We start from the raw sequence: 18881 nt of genomic DNA, 5'->3' as shown, positions 1-18881 counted from the left end.
AGCTCAGAACTCCTTATGTAAGTGTCTTACTACAATCCATTTTCTTGAAACTCCTGACCTCTGGGAATGTTTCAAATGTCACTATTTGTTGGCATTCTGCTTTTTGGGAGGAGCAATAAGAACACAGGACTTACCACCAACAAAAGAATGGTGTCTTCCAACTTTGGCTCTTTTCCCAGCAGTGCATTTCAGTAGATTCAGCGGAGGGTTTCTATAGATTCAGTTCAATGATCATTTACATTTAAAGCAAAACTTTTGATTCCATTTCCTAAATATTTTAGAAGTGTAAATCTTCTTAAATATTCTAGAAGTGTAAATCTTCTTAAATATAATACTATTGAGTGGTAATTTGTTTTCCAGCTGGATGCAAGCTTTCTAAAACTTGCAAGATGAATTAAGTTCAAAGGAGAATCATAAACTATGGAAAGGGAGACTCAGTAATACTGATGCATACTTCTGACAGATCTTGATCTAATATGTTCTTAAAGGCTGCTAGGCATAGAGAATACAACCTTCCCAAGCAACCTCTTCTGTACTTCTTGGCATTACTGTTGGAAAGGTTTTCTCAATGTCTGATCTGATTCTTTCTTCCTGCAATACAAGCCCAGTGCTTCTTGCTTTGTAAAGCATGGGCACAGAGAACAGATTGTACTCTTCCTTTTTGTGACAGCCCTTTCTATACTTAACATATAATTTGGTGTGATTTTATGGGGCTGTATATTCACCAGGGACTTAGAGTTAAAATGATGCTCATTTGAGGTCACTGGGTAAAAAACAAACGGAGAACAAATGCACATTTGTTTGCAAACAAAGATAGTGAAGATAAAACTGAGAATCCACCATATGTTTTCACCAACTGGAATTCATTCAACATTTTGTTAGTTCTGCTCTTAAATGTCTTGTGAAGCTTACTTTTGAGGTTCTTCTCATGGGCTACATCACTGGCAAGAAGTCCTCAATATCTGGATGGCAAAATGCAAGGAAGTCTCCAGCAGTTGTCTTAGAGGGGAATATCACTAATGTGTTTCCCATTCCCTGTGCTGAAACTTCCAACACAGTGTTTTTCTTCCTCCCTTGTAAGTATTCTCCTGTGATGGACTGAGAGAATCCCAGTGAGAGAACTGGATCCTTGCAGCAGGTTTTGGAAGTGCTTCTTTCAAAGTGTCAGGCATCTTCAAGAATTGCAGAAAGTCCAAAGTTGGTAGGGGACTAATTAAGACTAGTCAAACAGGATGTGGAGAATAGCATGAAAGGGCTTGCAGGGCTCTGGTCTAAGGCTGTGTCTGCACTGTGTTACTTGGTGTGGTGCAGATTTATTCCTGTAATTCTTTTCATCACTGAGTAAAAAATAGGCCAAAGAAAGAAACAGTCGAATGGAGCCAGAACTGTTCTTTGAGTAAATTGAGAAAAAACTGTCTTTGTATACATGCAATTAATATCAAACCCAAACTGTTTACATAAAATTTATGGAACTGGGGTTCCATGAAAGAGTGAATTCCTGCTGTGAATCAAACTGAATTCACTTTTGGGGATTTTGGCTCAGGACTGCAAAAGTTAAATTATAGCATATAACACAGTACATCTGCGAGGTTACTGCTGCTCAGAAATGAGAGCATAACATGTACAGACACTGTATGTGTGAGAGAAAGATAATCCCTGCCTTGCCTGGGCCAGACTTAAATATTCAGCAATGTTACAGCAAAGTAACTCAGTACTTTGTATAAGATGGTGGTGCTTTGAGTTTGTTGATTGAGAAGTTTGTACAGAGGGACAGCTTTTGTTGCTTGTGCACTTCTCTGAATTAGAAGATGTGTCATATAACACTTATCTTAGATAGTGTGGGGGCAGTCAGTGAATGGTAACTGTGTTCTCCTGAAACAACAAGGATGTCATGTAGCACTTCTGGAGAGATAAGTGAACGTTTGGACTGGGAAGGGTATGCAAGGGATACCAAAGTTCAGCAGCTAATTAGAGTGTTATCACTTGATAAGTAACATAACTGAATGAATGAAGTCATGGCATCTAGGGAAAAAGCTTGTCATTTGTTATATCATATTGTGCTGTACATAAACCATACAATCGTGACATTCTCAGGAATGCAATGTAGCAGAATTGGGACAAGAAGAGGTTTAGTTTAACTTCTGAATTTAGGGCATCTGTAAATGTCTTATTAACTGGTAACATGCACATCATTGTGTTATCAGTAGGAAATCAAAGCTCCAAAAAGTTCCAGTAGATTAAGCTTGTAATTTGGGAACATGAAGTCATCCTGGTACACTATTTACCCAACATATACTTGAACTCATACTAATGAGTGAAACTATCATTTTTCTTTAGAAAGAAACAAAAGGTGGATGTACAGTGTGACACACAGTTTTCCATTCAAAGCTAGGTCACATCTTAACCCAGGCTGGGCCTCACTCTGGTAGCCCACAAGTTATGCAGGTGAGCTAAGTGGGTAAAAGATTTCTTTTTCAGTCTGTTTGAGTTAGCGTGACACAAATAAAAGGCTCTGTGTACAGAGTAAGGCAAACTCATCTGAAGCCAGGCTGTGTGTGGGAGTGAGGCCCACTGCAGCAGGATCTGCCAGCTCTCTGTGAAAGGCTAGGAGAGCAGAGACACTTAATTTCTCAAAAAAAAAGTAGGATTACCCAGTAAATCACATAACCTTGAACTGTCCAGAAATGTAACATGAACGTGGTGATAGAATAATCACGGCAGCCCATTGACGTAAACAGGACGACGTACAGGGACATACCAACGCTCTGCAGCGCTGGACGCAGCAAAACGGCTCCACGCAAGGGGAAAATGAATGCCTGGAGTCTTATCTGGTGTGATAAGAAGCATTTACTTCTGAAGAAACTATTAAAGGGCCAATTCTCTAGCATGCACTTAGTTAGGGAGTACTAATTTGGCAATTATTTGTGGTGAAGAATGCAGCCACTAATGGGCCAGTCTTGGTGCCCCTGGAGAAATCTAATAATGGCTGGAAAGGAGATGCAAAGGAAGGTGTGGAGAGATGCAGTGGGTCATGTGAGCTTGCAGGACAGCTTTGCAAATCACACAGGAAACGTACAAAACAATCAAGTGATCCCCCTGCTGCTGCTATAAAAGAGGCATTTTTCAAATATGTCTGAGGAACCTAAAACAAGCTTCCCTTAGCCCTAAGTATTTTCCTTACCCTCCATGTGTAAGAACACTTATTCTTTAGGGAAGCTTTCTGTTCAAGTGCAGAGGCTTTCTGTGGGATGTTTGCCCAGTGCAATGGTCATTCCCTATCCTGCTCTTTTATTGTTTCAGTCTCCAGGCAGAAAAATGCTGCATCCAAACGTGGATGCATCCCCAGGCAGTTGTGAAGCAGATATTACACCAATTCACCAAAGGCACAAACAAGACGTGTACTTTCAAGCTAACAGGCAAAAATGCCCTCACTTGCTGACCATGTCCACGACCACTGAAGTGAAAGGAAGATGTCTGCTACTATCGATGTTTTCTGCCTCACATGAAGAAAAATTGCAAATAAATTTGTGCAAAGTACTGATCAGACAGAATACAGGACAGCCAATAAATTGTTCATGACAATTAGAAAGAAAAGGCTAGGCCACCTTTAAGTCATGCCATGGTGTATTGGATATTTGCTGAGAGCATTAGAGAAATGAAGGTAAAGACAAATGTTGAAAAATAGAAATTAAAGGAATAGGAAAAAAATAAAAACCAAGGGGTATAATTTATACACACTTTTCTAGGCTTTATTTAGTTATCTATTCCAGCTTACTTATGGAAAGAAATAGGAAGTCACCAACTTAGGATGTGCAGAATTCTTCAGGCAGCCTTTTAACAAAATATGTGACTGTTGAGTCCAACTTGTAGTCCAAAAAATACTTAGATAATAAAAAATGGAATGCAAACTAAGGCAATAAACACGTAAAGATACAGTGTGTGGCTTAAATCTTTCTACATTATTAAAAATCCAACTCATCCAACAGTACATTTTCAAACTTTTTTCCTCTGTGATTTATTAGAGAGGCTATCATAATCAATTACTTTTAATTAATAGAAGATGGAAACATTAATTGGTCCAATTTAAAGTTTGATTGTATTAAATGATTCTACCCGTGATCAAAAATGTATTTTGAAAGGGAGTTTAGGCTAATATATCAGCAAATGAGGCGCTATAAACATGATTAATATGCACATTAGACTTTCCTTATCACTTTTTGTTGGCAGTTTTTATCCGGTCACAGCTGAAATTCCATTGAGTTCTTTCTCCTTTTGTATAAAATACAGATTATGTGGAGACAGCCGTCTGAGTAACTGGAGTTTCATCTCGTATGGCCATTAATTATTATTGCTCCTTTAGTATTTCTTATCTATCACAGAGACATAGGACTGTATTTTTATAGACATTTGCTGTTTGGAAAAAAATAAACTTTCGTGTGATGGCGCCTCAGCTTTCTTTTATTGCAGAAAGGATTGACAACACATTTTGCACATATATGAAAGGGTGGAATAAGATGTTTATAGCTGTCATCATTGTAGAGGTGTGTATATTTGGTAATACACCAGGGAAGTTTTTGGACAGTATAGCCAGCCTTTGTTGTGATATTTTGACTTGTGTCTTTTAAAAATACATCCACAATCATGTTATATTTATTTCAAGGGAATCATACGCATTATGAAATTTTTCCCTGAATTATCCCTGCAGTTAGAGAAACTTAAGAATACTTTGCTTTCCTGGCAGTTTGTTAACGTTCAAGTGCTTTTTTTTGCACTATACTCAGAATTATTTTCTTGTCTTGATTACTTCTCACTGCTCACAGGGGAAAAACTTGCACTGACTCGTGGTTCAAAAGCAGAAGCAATGTGTCAAATACCTGCTGCTACCAGAGCCCTTTCAAACAGCCATTACCATTGCTGCCTTGAGAGAGTCAGATGCAGAACACAGGGAATTTCAGACACTGAAGTTTGGCTGCAGCGCTCCCAGGAGGATCCCTCCCAGACATCACTGCTCAAACAGACTCAAATCTTCTTGCTTCCCACCCAAAATTGCCTGTCACCAGTGTAATGCTCTACTCATCCTAGGACCAACATTTAACCAGTAAGGTGATATCCTTCTCAGTGTCTTTTACCAAAGGGTGTTCAGTGCAGTGTAGGCTTCTCTTACCCAGCTTGGGCTGCAAGCAGCAGCACATGCAACACACAAAGGTAGATCTGGACTCCTGTACACACTGCTTCTGTCTGAACTCACAGCTGACATATGCTAGTAGTTGTTTGAACTTCATTCATGTTTTTGGCACAACCATCTCATACTCATCTGGTGTCCTTCTAATAGTCAGACATCTCTCTTCCTCAATTGCTCCCTGCTGAGGAACACCCTGCTTATGTTAGAAATTATTATTAGTCTGAACATGATTTCCTTACTGTTTAATTTCTTTCTGCTCTAAAGGCCACCCTGCTTGCCTTATGTGATATTCTCACAGAATCACAGAATGAGCTAGGTTGGAAAAGACCTTTGAGATCATTGAGTCCAACCTATGACCTAGTACCTCCTCATCAACTAAGTGCCACGTCCAGATTTTTTTAAAACATCCAGGGACAGTGACTCCACCACCTCCTTGGGCAGACAATTCCAGTGACCAATCACTCTTTCAGTGAAGAATTTTTTCCTGATGTCTAATCTAAACTTCCCCTCACACAGTTTAAGACTGTCCTCTTGTTCTGTCAGTCATTCCTCTGTGTCTTACACTCATCTCATTGGCATGCACTGCATTTTTTTGCCCAGTTTCACTGTTGAACACAATTGAGCAAGAACATCTCAAAAACTGACAGAAGCTTATCAGCAGCTTCCTCCAGCTTGCTGCACCTTCCTCCCTAGCTCCTCACACATCCCACAGTTTTTACTGAGCTCTTTCTTAGGATTAACTGCGTGTTTCTAGTGTTCTGTGGAAAAAAAATGTAGTGGATAGTTATGGAGGATTTCTCCAGTTTTAAATCAGCTTAGATGATTCCTTACCTTCCATGTGTATTTCCTCTGAATAGATGATCATTTTCTGTTATGTTCATTCATCTTTGTTAACATTTTTTCCTTTTGAAAGAAAAGAATTGCTTTTTTTTTGTAGAATCTGGCAAAGAGAATACATTTCCCCAGTCTTTTCTGTAGTCAATATTTACAGTAAATATCAGCTCTTTTCTTAATTTAGTTTCTTGAAGCAATATGTGGGCCATAATTTCCAGCTGCTCGGGAGAAGCCTTTGGGTGAGGATGGAGAGGGCATGAGGGCCTGGAGGCTGATGGCATTGTACCCAGGGGATGGTGTGGTGGCACCCGATGCATCTGAGGGTGCATGAGAGAGCAAGTGAGGGCCTCCAGGAGCCAGTGCTGGGGACTGTGCAGAGAAGAGACCTGTGCACCCAAAAAGAGACCAGGCAGGATCACGTCCCCAGCAGCCAGGCTCTGTCCCAGCCCCAGCGCAGGCACCTCCACCCTGGTGCTCAGCAGCCTGCTTAAATCCACCTCTTACTGCATGGGTGCCGACAGTTACTTATTCATAAAACTATTTTGGAATAGTCATTCTACCACAAATTTATCTTATATCTTTTTCAGGAAAAAGGCCTTCATAGACAAGCTGTAATGAGATACAGTTGGCTTGCTGCATGTCTAGGGACCTGATTTGCAGCAATGTAAAACAGACACCCCAAACTAGTGGATACATTTTCTTTTGGTCTTTGTGTGCCTCCTTTTCATAGCTGTGGAATGGATTTGAGTTTTATTTTTTTTTTTGTCTTTCTGTCCCTTGGGGTCAGGGTGAAAATCAGATTATATTTGTAAGGGGTTCACATTTCCAGAAAACACTAAGGAGGAAAAATGGCCTAAGATTTCACATAGAAAAGATATTTTAAAAACTCAAAATGTTGATTAATGAAGTGAGCAGTTTACAGTCATGTGGGCGTTTAGAAAGAATAAGTATCTCCTGATCTTGATGTCTTTTTAACATCATCTGCTGGATGTCATTCAATGCACATTGCAACACTGCTGGAGGAGACATGCAGTGAACTGCCAAGGGAATTTCAGTCAGAAGTTTAGGCCAAACATTTAATATTTTCATTATTGCCTCAAAAGTTACAGGTGATAATAACTGAAAGATGTAATATTTGCCAACATCTTTTTTATGGTTTTGATTGAGCACAGTGCCAAGGGACACTACACATATAAATAAAGTCCAAACAAATTTGGGTCAAAATAAATAACTTTTACAAACCTCTGAGCAATCCAAACTCAGCTTTAAACATATTTATTACAACATCCATTACAACAGAGTTACCCCTGATTGCTGGACGGCTAATATTAATTTCTAGATTACTTTTCCCTGAAGTAAACTGCAGGAAGAGTTCAGGCACAGGCTCAGAAATTCACAGACAGGCTATGTCCACACTAGTAAATTAAGCAATGAGCATGAGCCCAAGCTTTAGCACACAGTCACTATTGCATGTCTAACTTGTCTTGATCCTCAGACAGGTTTGGGGGCTTCTTGTCACAGAAATTTGGCTCAGAAGAAGCAAAGGGCAGGAAAAAAACCTTAGCTCTAGAGAAAGATTGCTGAAGAATTACACTAATACTAAATAATGAAGAAGAATGTAAACAGATTATAGATACAGAGAGCCTGAGACCAGCTAATGGCTGAAAAAATAGATGACAGAGATAAAAAATGATAAGACTTGTCAGAAAGAACAAAGCCTCTGTGTGCATCATGCAGATTAAGGAATTAGAGTCAAAAGGTTAAGTGTGAGCAACAATGAATATGAAAAATGAGTAAAAAAAGAAGAAAAAGGCAAGTTTGTTTCATAAATCAATTCTAGTCTTCAATTGCTGTAGGAAAAAAAAAAGGGTATTGAAATCTCTTATGTCAGCAGGCTGGACACTGGGAAAGGTATTGGCATTTTCAGCAGCAGATAAAAAGTGTCTTGTTCTAATTGCTGCAAATATTGGCCTCAGGTTACCTATCATCATGTGCTTTGTTTCATGGTGCAAGCCAAACTGATCTTCAGTCTTAAAGTTCATGAGCCTGGAGCATTTTTAAACTGACCTCATGCACATCCAACCCTATGCATCTTAAGACTTTGGTTACTTTATAGAACAGGAATGTGGACAAGAGGTTCTATCAAGTGTATAGTAGGTACTGCCCATGAAATCCATGTTCACAACAGATAATCATTTTGGGTGTAGCATCTGTTCTCTTTACTGCAGGAAATTCTTCTGAGAGAAGCTCAAAGTGGCTAGCAGATATCTAAAAGCACTTCTAGTTTACTGAATAAATATGGAATTTTATCTGCCATTTTTAGAATGAACAAAAATATATTCTGGATAATTACCGGCAACAATAGCTAAATTTACAATGCTTGCCTCCTCTAAGTTTAGATATGTTGTTGAAATCTCCTCCTGCTAGTGAAGACAAATCCAATTGGTTTACATTACATACATAATGGAGCAGGAGCTCTGCATCTGCAGTATCTCCACTTCAGGAACAAGAGTAGGGAACAGTCTCACTGCAAGTGGATTGGTCCTGTTATTCAAATGAAACTGCTTTCATGCCATTTGAAAGGAGTAGCTATTCACATCCTGTTCATCATGTCAGTAGGGCATAGCAAAAAACCAAGTCTATTTATTCTAAAATGGAAATGAGCTCTGCTCATAAAATCTCCCTCAAGAACTACATGATGACTTGTGCACAGGGGCTATAAAGATGCCTTTGCTGTGACTAATATGGAAAAAAAAAAGGTGCTCTTCCTTTTCCAAGCACCCCAGAATCCACTGAGATGCACTTGTAATGCTATCAACAGTATCTAGGAACTGTTGGGCCGCAACAACCCCATGCAGAGCTACAGGCTGCAGGGGCAGTGGATGGAAACCTGCCAAAAAGAAAAGAAAGCTGGCTTGGGGTGCTGTCTGGCAGTGGCTGAACAGGAGCCAGAGTGTGTCCAGGTAGCCAAGAAGGCCAATGGCATCCTGGTGTGTCGAGCAGGACCAGGACAGTGATCATTCCCCTGTGCCTCAAGTTCTGTGTCCAGTTCTGGGCCCCTCAGTACAAGGTGGACATTGAGGTGCTGGAGTCCAGAGAAGAGCAACAAAGCTGTTGAAGTGTCTGGAGTACAAGTCTTAAGGAGAATGGGAGCCTGGAGGGAGCTTGGAGAAAAGGAGACTCAGAGCCTTATTGCTCTCTACAACTACCTGAAAGGAGATTGTAGCCAGGGCGAAGTGGTCTCTTCTCCCAGGTAACCAGTGATTGAGCAAGAGCAAATGGCGTCAAGTTGCACTAGGGGAGGTGTAGAATGGATCTCAGGAGCAGTCTGCCCAGGGAAGTGTCTGAGCCACTGTTCCTGGAAGTGTTTAAAAGATGTTCACTTGTCTCTTAGGGCCTTGGTTTAGTGGTGCACTTGGCAGTGCCAGGCTAATGGTTGGACTCAATGATCTTAATGGTCTTTTGCAGCCTAAATGATTCCATGTATCCAAGAATGGTCCAAACATTTGGACAGAACTCCCTCTGTCTCAGCTTCTTGTTTCTGGTGGGGACCATGGGTAGATACACACAGCAGGATGTACCAACATGATGGGTGTGTGTAATGATGTTTTCACCAGTTCTCCTGATTTCAGCTAAAGAGTGAATTTCTTCTCAGTGGCTGTTCCAGTACTATGTGTTGGATTTGAACAAGAATGGTGTTGATGCTTTGGTTTTCTTTCTAAGTTGTATTTATCCAAAGTCAAGGACTTTTTTCTTTGTCTCGTGTTCTGCTAGTGAAGAGGTACTCAACCCCAAAACTGGGAGGGAGGACAGATGGGGGAGGTGACCTGAGCTGACCAAATGGATATTCCACACCCCAGAATATCATACCCAGTATATAAACTGGAGGGAGTTACCCAGAAGGATTATTTCATCATCATCATCTTCATTGTTATTATTATTATTTACCATTAATATGGTATTTTACTTTACTTTAAATTATTAAACTGGTCTTATCTCAACATATAAATTTTACTTCAATTCTCCTCCCCATTCCACTCGGGTTAAGGAGAATAAAAGGAAGATTGAGCAAGTGGCTGTGTGGTGTTTCATCACCAGCTGGGCTTAAAACCACAACAGCAGTACACCAGCTTCCAGTTCTCTGTGATTTTGATGTTTTGTGGGGATTCTTTTACCATTAACAAGTCTAATTTCTTTTTCAATCCAGGAAAATTTTTATATCTACACTGTGCTATGACAATGAGTTGTATATTGTAATGATATTCTATATAACGAGACATTCCCTGGCTGGGTGCATGGTGTTTAACTTCAGCTCCTCTGTGGTGGAAGCTCAGGAAGTACTGAAGTCCTGCATGTTGTTTGATGTCCCAAGCTCCCTTCTCCTCTCTGCTTCACTTTATCTCCTCTCTTTGCTGTTTGGTGGGTGCTACATAGTCCCTTTCCACCCCAACAGTTATAAAAGTTAAATTAATTAGGTCTGCATTTTGGATTTAGCTACACAACATGATGTGCAGTTTGATGAAAATTAATGTTCTATGCTTGGCATGGGATGCAGCATTATTCATTTCTTCATGGGCTTTTTTGTGGCATTGACTTCCTTCACATCCTCATTAACACAGAATAGTTTTTCTTAACAGCGAATCTCTGAAATGAATATGCATGGCCTTTAATTAGTTGCATTTTACAGCAGAAAAGCTGAGGCACAGGGTGAAATGTTCACATTTGCGAAATGCCTAGCTTGGGTTGGCCAGTTCAAGTCATGCAACATATGATTTTTCCAAAATGCTGTCGTGACTAAAGACTGTGCTTGAATAGGAGCAACAGCAAAACTGCATGACTGTGACTGGCAGCCGACAATTAATTACAAATGGTTTTAGACACCAATACATAATATATGTTCTCTCTCTTCTCGGGGCAAGAATCAAAGGTGAATCAAGAGCACTAACCAAATAAATATGGCACTCAGCTTTTTAGTGCCTGCTCACAGTGACTACCTAAATTTAAGCATAGCACTTCAGTTGTCTCAAATGCGGGACAAGAGGCAGTACAGCATGTCTGGTTCCCATATATGAGCAGGATGCATCTATAAACAACAGCAGCAATTGAAGTATCATCTACAAGTGATTAAAAAAAAAGGTTTCTTCTTGCTTAAAAAAAAAGATGAAAATCACCCACCCTGTATTCAAGAAGAGAAGGTTTTGTTTCAAATTCTAAGTGATAGAAAGTGATATTTGTGCAATACACATACATTTAGACACAATATTTGAATCAAGAAGGTAAGTGGGTGGAGTAATTTATCTAATTCTGGAGGGGCAGAAGCAGAATTGGTATGCACATAATGGGCATCTTTGCTGGTTTTGGAAGCTGATGTTGCCAAAGCACTGGACAACCTTGCAGGACTGGAGGCTGGCAGAGGACTGGAAGGGGACTGGTATGTGTGAACAAATTTCTCTTCAAGTATTGTTAGGATCAATCTGTATGATGAGTAAACAAGTTACTGGGCTCCAAACCTGAGTGAAGATTCCCCAAGGGAGTAATCAATCATTATAATTAAAAGATATTTTGTGAGTTGGCATCAATTGAGAGAGGCCATGTTCATAAAAGCAGGCAAATTTCCATTCGTTGCCCAACACCACTGAAATCTGTCCAGGTCTCGGAGCAATGGCCCACCCTTTGTCAGCTACAGACAGGGCAAATATGCCCAAAATATGACTGAGGAAGTGGCTTTCCTTTGCTTTGCTTTGGGCAGTTTTGTTGTGACTGCCTGGTATGAGTTCAAGTGATTGCAGAGCTCAGGAGTGACGGATAATACACAAAATGCAGATTAAGTGACCCCTCCTATGGGGGATCACTGGCCTGGGGATCAAGGGAGAACACTGTCATGGATGTATTTAATACCTGTGAGCGTTTAATAAGAAAGTATTGGTTAGGTTTTCTTGTAGCTTTTAACAGTTTTTTTGTTATCTACTAATTCAGGTACTCAAAATTAACTGCATTCCTCCAGTTTTCAGATATTAGGTTGCTCTTATTATGTAGAAATGAAATGAAATTTGGTGCAACTGGTTCTCGTTGCTGTGCATGCTTTGAACATTTCATCACTTTCTTCCAACATAAATTGGGAAGAATTTGTGGTAAGCAAATTACCACAGAGAACTAACAGAAACACTAGTCCATGTGACTGAAACAAGCAGATTAGGGTTTATTTTTAAGCACTGCAGCTTTACTATACGAACAGATTCATATATGCATACACACATACACAAATATGTATTTATATCCTGCCTTTAATTATCTGACAGATTTTATCAAAGACTGATTTTATTAATGAATTATGTTACTAGGTGGAGTCAAATTTTTGCTTTCAGCTGGAAGTATGTGCAACAGAAAATTACTAGATACATATTTTTTTTAAAAAAGGTTCTGCCTTAAGCATCTTGAAGGCAAATAATTTTCATCATCATTAAAGGTCATTTTGGGGCTCATTATTTGATACTACTGGGCACCTGTGGGCTCCCACCCTCAGTATCCTTGGGTGGGTTGGGATCTCCAGTCCTTGACACTGCTGACAGACTGAAAGATCATAGTTGCACGGCATGGGAGTAGGGAAGAAAGCAAAGGGGCTGACCAGAGGACTAGAAAAAACATGACCCCTAAAGAAAGATGAATGAATGGAGTTGTTTAGTTCTGTGAAGACAGGACATGCTAATGATTTTCAAATATGTAAAGCACCACTGCAAAGAGGAAGAAGGCTTCTGATTTTCCTGTCCATGATAGATGAGACATAAAAATAGAAGATTTCACTACTTTCAGGAAAGGTTGAGGTAAAACATTTTTAAAATTCCCTTGCTACCTGCAGGTAGTAGTAGAGACCTGTTATAGAAGGATTTTTAGCAAATATTTACATCTGATTACCTAGATATGGACAGAACAATGGTTTAGATGATTTCTTAAATTTCTTTCCTAATTTAGTGGCCTATTAAACTTTCATTTCCGTTATTTTTTGCTTTAGGTAACACATACTTAAACTAGTTATGCTAGCCAAATAACTCCTCTGAACACAGGGGGAAACAAAAATGGACTCCTACCCCAGAAATGAACTTGGCCTAACTCAGAATCCCTCTCTCTCCACCCTCCTGTGTCAGTCTGCAGCCATTTCCTCTTAGGTAAAACTATTTTGTCTGTACAGACTTGTTTGTATGAGGCAGGTACAGGCTGCCTTTCTCCTCTCTGAACTTCTTGGACTCTGCTAGGGGCGCCAAGGCTGCCCTTGTCTTCCATGGTGGGAGCTGGATGGCAGCTTGTCCACTGCAACATGTACTGATGTTCTGGTGCTCTTTTCACCTCTGTTACACAATGAGTTTATGTGAAAGGACGACATCTGTCCTTAAAATTTAGTGAGAGAGAGAGAGAGGTGGGGCAAAGGAACCCTATCAAGAGAAAAAGCAGACAGCTAAGAAATGCAGGTAGGGTTTCAGAGCAAGAGAGCTACTGCACTCATCTGAAACTTCCATCATTTTGCACAATATCTCTTCCATCTTTTTCTGGAAGCTTCAGATTTTCTAGAGCAGCTTTCCCATCAGCAGCAATCCACAAATTATCACTCAAGGAATGCTAAACAAAGAGCTTTGCAAACTCAGCAGCTCTACCCCTCTCTCTTATTTATGTGATGCACAAGTCGAGGAAATAAATTTCCTTCAAACCAGTAGAGTATATGAGTACTGTGACCAGAAGGGGTTGTGCAGGCCACAAGAGCTCTCCCAGGCCTTCAGGCAAACAAAACATGCAGCTGCCTCCCCACCAAGTCCTCTGTTCAGGCCCTGTCATTCCCCCCAGTATTTGGGGTCAGCAGAGCCAGTCAGCTTGCATGTCCAGGGCAGGCTACACCGAGGAGGGTAAATTGGGGCAAGAGGGCAGCGCTGGGGGTCCCAGCTGCATCTCCCCTGACTGCTCTCCAGCACATGGCTAAAAGCCCTCAGCTGCTTGCAGGATGGGGATTATGTGTGTGGGGAGCTTTGCCCCTATGCCAGGCACCACCACGACCAGGACCATAGACAGGAGGCTGCAGGGATATTGTGCTGCGGAAGAGGAGTCATCTTTCAGAATTGCCAGAAGGTATAGAGGTGAGAAGGCTGTGGTAATGGTTAAATAAAGACAAAAAAACCCCAATAATCTTGGGGTACTGGATTTCTCAGAACCTGTTTATAAAACATCCAGTGGTCCTACCTAAAATTGGGGGTGTTAGAAGGTATGGGTGAAACCATCTAATCCTATTCCCCAAATCCCACAGTTTTTGTGCTTATTTTCAAGCTGATACCTTGTTTATAGGAAACAATTAAAAAGCAACATGCATAACCAGGCATCCTTACAGTACCAATGCCATGTTCCAGTATGAAACAGTTTAGCACAATGATCTTCATTTCTTTAAGGTGGCTGGATCTACCAAGAAAATACAAATGGAAGGAAGGAATGTGGAAAGTAGGGAGGGGAGGAGGTAAGGAGGAAAGAAAAGAAAAGAAAAGAAAAGAAAAGAAAAGAAAAGAAAAGAAAAGAAAAGAAAAGAAAAGAAAAGAAAAGAAAAGAAAAGAAAAGAAAAGAAAAGAAAAGAAAAGAAAAGAAAAGAAAAGGAGAAAAGAGAAAAAGCAGGCATGGAAAGAAATAAGGAAGAGAAGGAAGAAAAGAAAGCATCCTGTTGCATGCAAAAAACAGACCCAGCAGTGGAAAGAGCTGGGCAGAGTGGAGCCTTTCCTGATAATATCAGTTTACTTTTTAATTAGATGCTGAGCTTTTAAAGACAATGGAGTAGACATGATAAAGAGCAGGCTATTAAGTTTCCCAATTACGGAGCACAAAGAATCCAATAATTTATGTGCTGATAATCTCCTGGTAATCCTCCGGGTGCTGCCGGAGCGTAAGCGTCCTGATTACTCCTCTGCTCTTACATGGATTTGTTCTCCTACCACAGCTGAATTTCCCCGTTATGTTTGGCACAGCTCATTTAAAACAACCACAGTTACCTCACAGCCAAACCGCTGGCCTAAGTTTAGCTAAGATGAATAGGCAGCCGTTCATCTGCGACAGAGCCTTTGGTGTAAGTGTGGCCAATTAGTCACACGTTTGGTGTTCTAATTAGGCAACGCTGGGCCTTTCAGAAAATGTGCTGTTGATTTAGGTACTTCCTCAAACAATGCTAAATTGTGTTATGTGAAATTCAATTAGTTCTTTTCTAAATGTTTCCACATCTGTTATTCTTTAAGCATAAAGTGATGAGGAGAGAAGGAGAAGTGAAAAGCCAGAGTCTCCACTGGTGAAATATGTTAGGCCTCTGGGACCAGCCCTTTTTCCAGCTTTTGACCCTGAACAGTGATATACAGGAAGGAACAAAGTTGGAGAGCTATCATGGTGAAGCCCTTTAAAATAAATCATTATAGAAGAAATACTGCAACTGTAAGGGAACATAATCTCTTATGATAGCCATAAACTAAGCTTTGTTTGGAAACGGATGGCATGGGGAAAGCACCATTAAGCAAATGATTATAAATTCTTTTTTAAGAACTCCATTTTTTTTACGATTATAGTGATATGTTTAAATCCCAAGATTAACCAAAAATAAGTACAGAGCCAGTTTACTGTTTTGTGGAATCGTTTTGAGTAGTTTTATTTTTGTTTCACATTTTTCCTCTGAGGACTAAAAAAGGTGGCAAGACCTCCTGTAGGAGGTTTTCAGGGGGAAGGAATGGGATGCATTTATTATTTCTGTTGTGGCATTTTGCAATTTTTCTCCACGTTTAGAAGAACAAAGCACCACAATCCTTTTGATCCCTCGAACAAAGCGCCAGGCTTCAGTGGAGCTTTTCGGTGCTCCTCGTGACCCATGAGGTTTACATTTGCTCAGGGCTTCTCCCAAAACGTGGGCCACCTCTGGCCCTTGTCGTGGCCATGCTGTGTGTCCGACCTGCAGCACGCAGATGTCGGGGTATGGGCAAAGGCAGAGCAAAGATTTCTCCAGCGTCGTGACTCAGCCAAAAACCACAGCTGTCTAAAGGTGAAGTTGTACATGCATTTGATCCTTGTTGCTGTTATCACCTTTTCACTGACCAACCTTTCAAGCCTTATCTGTGGCTGGCAGGCTATGTTTCAGGTTTGTCAGAGCCCGGATATAGCCCGTGTGGTTTTCTGATGATATATCTTGATAAGATTTGTGGAATGCAAGAGATGAAGTTGTCAGCACTGCTTTGTGGCACCTCCGTACATGTCAGAAAATGAAAATATTTTCAGAAGCAATGGCATTATTTTGACTGGTGACACAAACTTCTAAGACAACACATGTCCTTGAAAAGAAGAAAAAGGAATGTAGAATATTTATAATAAAAGACAAAAAAATGGTCTGTCCTGGAAAGGCATCAAGTTTGAAGTGGGAACCAGATGAGAAAGAGGAGAAAAATCAAGTGTTTCTGGAGCTAAGCTGATAAATTACTTTTTCCAGCTGTAATTACTGCTATCATATTTTCATGTCATCCTTGTAAATCAGGACTTTGAAGTCTTTCTTTTTACAAAAGAATCTTAAAATAAGGTAGTACCAAACAAACACACTGAACCTTCTTTTCAGCTGCCATGTTTGCCTCCAGGTTCAATCATCACATTATCTATAACGCAGCTTGATCATGCTACTGCTTCCCAGACAGAACTATTTTGTTTCCCCAGATGATGATGAAATAAAAGAAGTGCAAAGCTTAGCAGAAATCTAGAAAGCCCCAGCTCCATGTCACTTCACATGACTCTCTGCAGGACTCGCTGAGGTGCTCAGCTTGAGTTAGAGCATACTGCCAATTTTAGCAATGGCACTAATCTGTACCAGCCATAATCTGAGCATTATGATCTTACAAATAATACAATATTCACGCATTATTTCTTAAAAACAAACAGCAGGAGGAGGCCAGCTGTGAACTCATTCTGCATTCAAAAAGTCTTGAAAGCTTTTTGTTCAAGAGATGAAGGAGAATTGGAGGCAAATAAATATCCTTAATAGTTGTTGGAATAATTCAGGTATTTTTATTGAAAAATCCTGCTGCATGAAAGCCAAACTATTAGTAGCAATGCATATGTTTTTGGAAAAAATATCTGGCCTCTTCCAGAAAAATAATAAAAAAGAGCTATCCAAGTCAAACCTTGAGACTGTTGATACAAAAAAAAAAAAAAAAGAGAGGGGGGAAGATTTGGCAGAATCCCTTTCCTTTAGAATAGAAGAGTTTAGTTTCTGTTTTCAAACTGCAGAAGTTGACAGAAAATAGGATCGTTCTCCTAAGAGATGAACAAAAGTTTTCTTCTTAAATTCAGGCTAAAGGTATTAAGACAGAAGAATATTTTTAAAATTTGATAGAAAGCATTAAAATAAAAACCTTTCAAAAAAGAAAAACAGTTTTGAATATGTCTAGAGGCTATGAATTTTTGACAGAGAAATGTTCTACCTACCTCCCATGAGGTCTTTGAATTTTGTTTCTAAATCAGATCAGGTGCATGAAAAGCCTCTCAATCTATCTGCTTCTGAAATACAGTGCAACAAAAATTAACAAATTGAATAATTCCCTAACCAAGGTGGCTTTTTAAAGTCCACCCAGAAAAAAATTAAGTTTAAACAACTCTCTAAAAGACCAAGCAACCTAGATTTGGATGAGAACTTCTGTTATGTAAAACCAATGAGGTTGTTTCTAACAACCATGGTTTAGTTGCATGAAGTTTCACTCCAAATTCCCCAACTCAACAAGCACCTTTGAGGCTTCACAAGGCACACCAATTCCAAAAATCTAAAAGCTGCCCTGTGCAAGGCCTCTAGCTCATTTATTAGGTGATAGTCATAGCAGAGACAGATCCCTCTCCACCTGAACGAAGAGTGAGGGGAGCTGCTAAAATTACTTGTTGAGAATGACTGCAGGTCTTGCCTACAGATGTGCTTGTGTTTGTATGTGCCACAAATAAAATTAAAACCCCCACCATCATTCACAGGCAAGAGTTCAAACATCCTGCACCAATACCTTCATTGTGGCTCACTTTAAGGAACTAAGTCCCATACTATCATTCAATACTCTTACACTTTTCTATACCAGGAAAGTAGACATCTTCAGGAATGTGTTTAGATGTAACAAGCATGTACATGGAAATATCTGAGGGGAAAATAAATTATTAACTAAGGAGGACTGGACAAAACCAGCAAATTGTCTGGGAGTGCACTGAGGGATAAACTTCATCTGTAATGATCCTGCAGTGGAAAAGCACAACAGAGGCAGAGCTGTTCCTGAGCTCCTTCTCATTCAGTGTCGACCGAACATCTGGCTTGCCCACAGAAATTGCCCTCATATTAAACCCTGCATCTAGGATCAGAAGCACATCAATCTTCATCTCATGAGCTGATAGCTGCATTCCTAATCCAGGCAGGTTGAGCCCAAGCCCTCCCAGTGAGGGGGAGTACTTGGGTTTCCTGAAACTGGCTTTTAATGGGGGATAGATTGACCAGATGAGATTCTGGTTTTCATCTCTTATGTTAATAGAGGCCTCCATGTCCAAAAAAGTTTGGTCTTGGCTTTGGGCTGGTTTTGTCACAGCTTGTGGTTGTGTTTTAAGGCACACTCTTGCCTACTGTATATTTTTGAGTCAGAGAAAAGGAGCACCTTCCTTCTTTTACCCCTAGAGTTGGCATGCAGTGGATGCAAGTCAGCTTCACTCCTGAGCTGCAGATTTCAGGCTGTCAGGGTGGGCAGGCATGCTCCTCCTTTAAATCTTTTTAACAAGAAACACCAACACAGCAGCCCACTGCTGCCTCAGGCCTCTCCAGTTCTTGGAGGGCACCTTTCTATGTTTAAGCTCCCTGCTC

Source organism: Molothrus ater, chromosome 3 (genome assembly GCF_012460135.2).
Source record: "Molothrus ater isolate BHLD 08-10-18 breed brown headed cowbird chromosome 3, BPBGC_Mater_1.1, whole genome shotgun sequence".
In the NCBI taxonomy this organism is placed as follows: Eukaryota; Metazoa; Chordata; class Aves; order Passeriformes; family Icteridae; genus Molothrus; species Molothrus ater.
This window is presented reverse-complemented; position numbering follows the sequence as displayed.